Source organism: Solanum dulcamara, chromosome 9 (assembly GCF_947179165.1).
Source record: "Solanum dulcamara chromosome 9, daSolDulc1.2, whole genome shotgun sequence".
NCBI lineage: Eukaryota > Viridiplantae > Streptophyta > Magnoliopsida > Solanales > Solanaceae > Solanum > Solanum dulcamara.
The window spans coordinates 62,645,830-62,651,807 of NC_077245.1; positions in this window are offsets into that span (position 1 = coordinate 62,645,830).

Sequence of the window (5,978 nt, forward strand, 5' to 3'; positions counted from 1 at the left end):
TCCTCTAACATAAGGTAAAGGAAGTACCCGAAGCCTCAAAAAATAGGGATATTTGGCGCGTATGTCAAACTCCATCTCCCAAGTCACCTCTCTGACTGAATGGTACTTCAAATGTATCTTCACTGAAACAATCTTTTGGGTCCTAAACTTTCAGACCAGCTTATCCAAAATAGATATAGGCTTCTCCTCAAATTTTAAATTTGGACCGAACTTTACTAAATAAAGCGAAATCACATGGGACTCATCTGAAACATACTTCCAAAGCATGAAAACATGAAATACAGGGTGCATGAATGATAAGCTAGGTGGCAAGGCCATCCTCTAGGACAACTCTCTTATTCAGCCTAAAATCTCAAAAGGACCAATGAATCTAAGTCTAAGCTTTCCCTTCTTTCCGAACCTTATCACACCATTCATGGGTGATACTCTAAGCCAAACATAATCTCCCTCCATGAATTCTAAGGCTCGAACTCTCTGATCTACATAACTCTTCTATCTACTCTGGGTTATCAATAGTCTACCCTGAATTATATAGACCTACTCCATAACATCTCTAAGATAGTCTATATCTAAATATTCCATCTTAGTGGAGTCAAACCAACCAATCAAAGATCTACACCATCTGCCACTCAACGCCTCAAATGGGGCCATATGAATACTGGAGTGGTAACTTTTATTATAGGAAAACTCTGCTAAGGGCAAATGCTAATCCCATCAAGCACCAAAATCAATCACACATGCTCAGAGCATATCCTCTAACACCTGAATAATCCTCTCGGACTGACCATCTGTATGAGGGAGAAAATTTGTACTTATATCAAACTAAGCACCCATGACATATCGTAAATCCCTCCAAAGTGAGAAATGAACAACAAACCTCAATCAAAGATGGTAGAAATAGGCACCCCATGTATTCGGAATATCTGACTAATGTAAAGCTTGGCTAACTTCTCTGTTGTATACTTCACCCGAACTGGGATAAAATAGGCAGACTTGGTCAGCTTGTCAACAACCACCAAAATAGAATCACTACCACCCACGGTGATAGGTAGACCAGCAACAAAATCCATAGTGATCTTCTCCCATTTCTAAGTAGGAATGGTTATCCTCTAAGATACGCCTCCAGGCCACTGGTGCTCATACTTAACTTGTTAATAGGTCAAACATCTAGACACCCTTCTTAATGACACACCACCAGTAATGCTGACGTAGATGATAGTATATCTTTGTCGCCCCGTATGAATTAAATATCGAATATAGTGAGCCTCCTTTAGAATCATCCTGATAAACTCGCCCATATTAGCACACAAATCCCACCTCTGATCCTCAAAACACCATCAGATCAAGTATAGCCTCCTTGGCTTGCCCTCTTCACATTTTTTCTCAAATCAGACATAACTTCTCATCATCAAATTGGCACTCTCAGATCTTCTCTATTAGTGAAGATCGGACCTTAATGAAAGCAGTCAAAACACCAAACTCCTTCGAAACCTACAATCAGAAAAGATTATTGGATAGCCTCTGAACATATCTTGTCAAAGGTCTCCTATCAACACTAATTATGGCTTAACACCCTATATTAGGAGTCTTTCTACTCAAGGCATCACCAACCACAATGGTCTTTCTCGGATGATATAAGATTTTCATGTTGTAGTCCTTTAGTAACTCAAGCCATCTACGCTACCTCAAGTTCAGATCTCTCTGACAGAAAATGTACTGAAGAATTTTTATGATCGGTAAATGATTCACATGCACATCATACAATTAGTGACGCCAAAGATTCAACAAAATTACCAGAGCCACTAACTCTAAATCATGAGTAGGATAGTTCTTTTCGTGAGCCTTCAACTTGCTAGAAGAACAGGCAGCCATTTTCCCCTTTGCATCAACACTCCACATAAACCAACTCCGAAAGTATCACAATATGAAGTAAAGCAACATCTTCCTTAAGTAGAGTCAAAACAGGAGCCAAAGTCAATAGAGTGTTGAGCTTTTGAAAGCTTGCCTCACACTTGTTGGACAAATGGAAACTCACGTTTTTCTAACTCAATCTAGTCAAAAGGGATGTAATAGTGGAGAAACCCTACACGAAGCATCAGTAGTAACCTACCAACCCCATAAAACTACATATATCAGTTGGAGAAATAGGCCTCGCCCAATCTCTAATTTCCTTAATCTTGGAGGATCCATTTTAATACCCTCCTAAGAATGACACCGAATAAAACCAAAACTCACACTTGGAGAATTTTGTATACAACTTCTACTTCCTCAGCATCTGAAGTACCGACCTCAAATGGAAAACATGATCCTCCTCAGTCTTGGAATACACCAAAATGTCATTGATAAACATGATCATAAAGGAGTCCAATACGGGTGGAACACCCCGTTCATCAACTCCATGAACACTGTCGGGGCATTAGTCAACCCAAAGGATATTACCAAGAACTCATAATATCCATAACGAGTCTAAAAAGTTGTCTTAGGGATATCTGATGCCCTAATATCCAACTGATAATTGCCAAACCTCATATCTATCTTGGAGAACAATGCCTCTCATTGAAGCTGATCAAAAAAGTCATCAATATAGGGAAAAGGATAGTTGTTGATAGTCAACTTGTTCAAATGTCTAAAATCGATACACACCCTCACAGACCCATCTTTTTTCTTCACAAATAAGATGGTGCACCCCAAGGTGACAAACTAGGGAGAATGGACCTTTGCTCAATAGGTTTTGCAACTATTTCTTCAACTCCTTCAACTTAGTTGGAGCCATATGATATGGAGAAATGGAAATGGGCTTAGATCCTAGCTCAAAATGAATAGCAAAGTCAATATCCCTATCTAGAGAAGTACATGGGAGATCAGTAGGGAATACATCTGCAAACTCCTAAACTACGAGAATGGACTCCATGGAAGGTGGCTCAAGATAGTGTCCTAGATGAAAGCTAAGTAAGACAAACACCCTCTATCAATCAATCTCTGATCACAGATGAAAGAAATAACTTTACTATAGTAATAACCACTAGTATCCTTCCATTCAATCCTCAGAACACCATGCATCACTAAGTTTACAATCTTAGCATAATAATCAAGAATCGCATGATAAGGAGAGATCTTATCTATGCCTAAAATAACATCAAAATCTACAATCCCTAATATAATCATATCCACCCAAGTATCGTACCTATCCAAATAAATTAGACATGATCGATACACTTGATCTACCACTAAGGTCTCACCCGTGGGTGTAAAAACATGAACATACACATACATAGAATAACATATCAAATCAAACCCAGAAGTAAAATAGTAGACACATAGAAGAATATAAATCCTGGATCAAATAACATAGAAGAAGATCAATGGAAAATGGGAAGATATATGTGATAACAACATCAAAATCCTCATCCTTGGGCCTCCCTGAAAAATCATAACACTAGGCCCCTTTTCCACCTCCAACCTGAGTAATACTACGACCTTCTCCCTGTTGGACTAAAGTACTACTATGAGGGGTTCTCTTGCCTCTACCTGATTGACCCCTGGCTAGAGATGTTGAATCTCTGACTGAAGCAGCTGAATAAGTGAGCTAGGGTCCATAGTGAGTCTTCAAGGGGTGCTGTCATATCATATGACTTGTATCTCCACACCCAAATCAAGATCTCGATATGGATGGCGGCTGCTACGCACAAGATGAACTACAATGGCCACCTTGGCCAAAATTGTAGGAACCTTGGGACACCTGTCTACTCTCAGCCGCCAGTATAGATGCATGTATAAATCCATGATGCTAAGAAGAACTACTACCCCTATGGGAACCCCTACCTATGGATAAAGTGCCAGAAAACTGACCGAAAGCACAGGCCCTCTTGGGGTCCACAAACTCCTCTCTAACCATCAACTCTACCTCCTTGGTGGTGCTCACTATGGATGGAAGGAATCCCCCTCATGGAACACATAATACCTGATGGAAAAAGTCAATCCCCTTATGAACCTGCAAACTCTCTCTACCTCATCCTGAATCAAAGTCGTAGCATATTGAGACAACTAGCAGAAATGAGCCTCATGCTCAGTAATCGTAGAGATACCATATCTCAAGTCCTTAAACCTCAATCGGCTCTCCTCACACACTCTCCAAGGGATGAAGCAATATTAAAAAGCATTGGAGAACACACCCAGTATACTGGAGGAGATTCAACTTGTCTAGACCTCACATAAGTCCTCCACCACTCCCTGGATATTCCATAGAGCTGTATTCCAATAAAATCAACACCACGTGCATCAACCATACTCACCGCCTTAAGCATCTCATAGCATAAATTTAGAAACTCGTGAGCATCATCGATATTACCACTATGAAATTCAGGTGATTTTATCTTTTGAAACCTCTCATAACTATGTTGATCATCTGCTATCAGAACTACCTTAGGATCAACCTATACACCAACAGTTGGTGCAGGAACAACTAGTGGCTGACCCACCTAATAATGAATAATAGGACCCTAATATTGACCTAGAGTATGCTTCCCCACTCTCGTCGTAGAACCTTGTGGCGCTATAATACACCCAACATCCTCATCAAAGTATCCTAAAGCAAGGGAGCTACAAACTCAAGAAGAATCTGGTCCCCACCAATCTCCATTTGTGGCTTTAGGGAAGGCTTTCTAGCACATCCGTTGGATGGTACCACTCCTTGAGCACAACCTCTAGCTGGTGGCACTCCATGATCACAGCCTCTAGCCTAGTCACTAGCCTTACCCCTAGCTGGGGTCTCAATAACTGCCTTAGGGTTTTCCTCCCCTCTACCACTAGAGATAGAATGTCTGGTCCTTGTCATCTTTCGAAATAACATGCAGTAACTCAGTACCGGCAAAGGTAACCACGCATGATAAGAAAGAACAAATAAAATAAAGTTTTCTAATAGTCTTCATAACTTCTCAAAGATAAGTACATATATTTTCTTACCGATCATCGAAACTCTACTTAGACTTGGCTTGTACCCATATGAGACCTATAAACTTGGGCTCATATATCATTTTGTCATGACCCAAATACGGATATGATAGAACTCATCTTTTCCCACATACACAAGTTAGCCAAACCAACTAAATGAAAAAAATATACAAAAGTAAAATAAATTTAATAACATAAGAGCTGAAAACTTACTCAATCTAGATAAACCCCAAAAATATGGTTATGACACATACAAACCATTAGTAAATGCAAAAATAAAAGAGAAATACAAGTCTCAAATATCTTTATTTTCGAATAGAACAAAGCATAAGTAAAGGAATACGAGAGTCCGCCGAATGACAAACAACTACCTTTTTATAACTTCTTGGGAGGCCTCAAATGAACAAGAAGGGAAATCTAAGTCATGGTCCAAGCTCGAAACCTACATAAGTGTAGAATCATGGAGTTAGTACCAACACCACGATACTTAGCAAGTAAATTAATAAGACAAGGTAAATCTAATAGAATACGAGAAATCCTTTCATCTTAAATGAACCTCATAACTATAACCTGTAAGAAATCAGCCCAACCTAACGTTCACAGTGCATAATTCATAAGAGATTCATAATCACAGTTCAACCATTCCAAATCATTAATCATAAGTATCACATATATCAATAGTAAGGAACAAGTTTATCACACATAATGTCAAGATTATCATGCATAATCAGTAATTTGGCATCAATCGCACTTGCCGGAATTGACCTCGGCATCACACACTCACCAATAATAACCTTGGTACTACACACTCTTCAATGATGACCTCGGCTGTAATACCCCGAAAGTTAGAAAGTTGGAAGCACAGAGAAATTTCTCAAAATTTTGAACTGACTCATATTTATGATTCATTCTATGACTCATAGAGCTCGCTACGACACATAAGATTGAGTCATAGAGTGACCTCCTGAGTATTGTACACTGTTACCCTCATGAGAGGTTCTACACCTCATCAGTATGAGTCATCATCC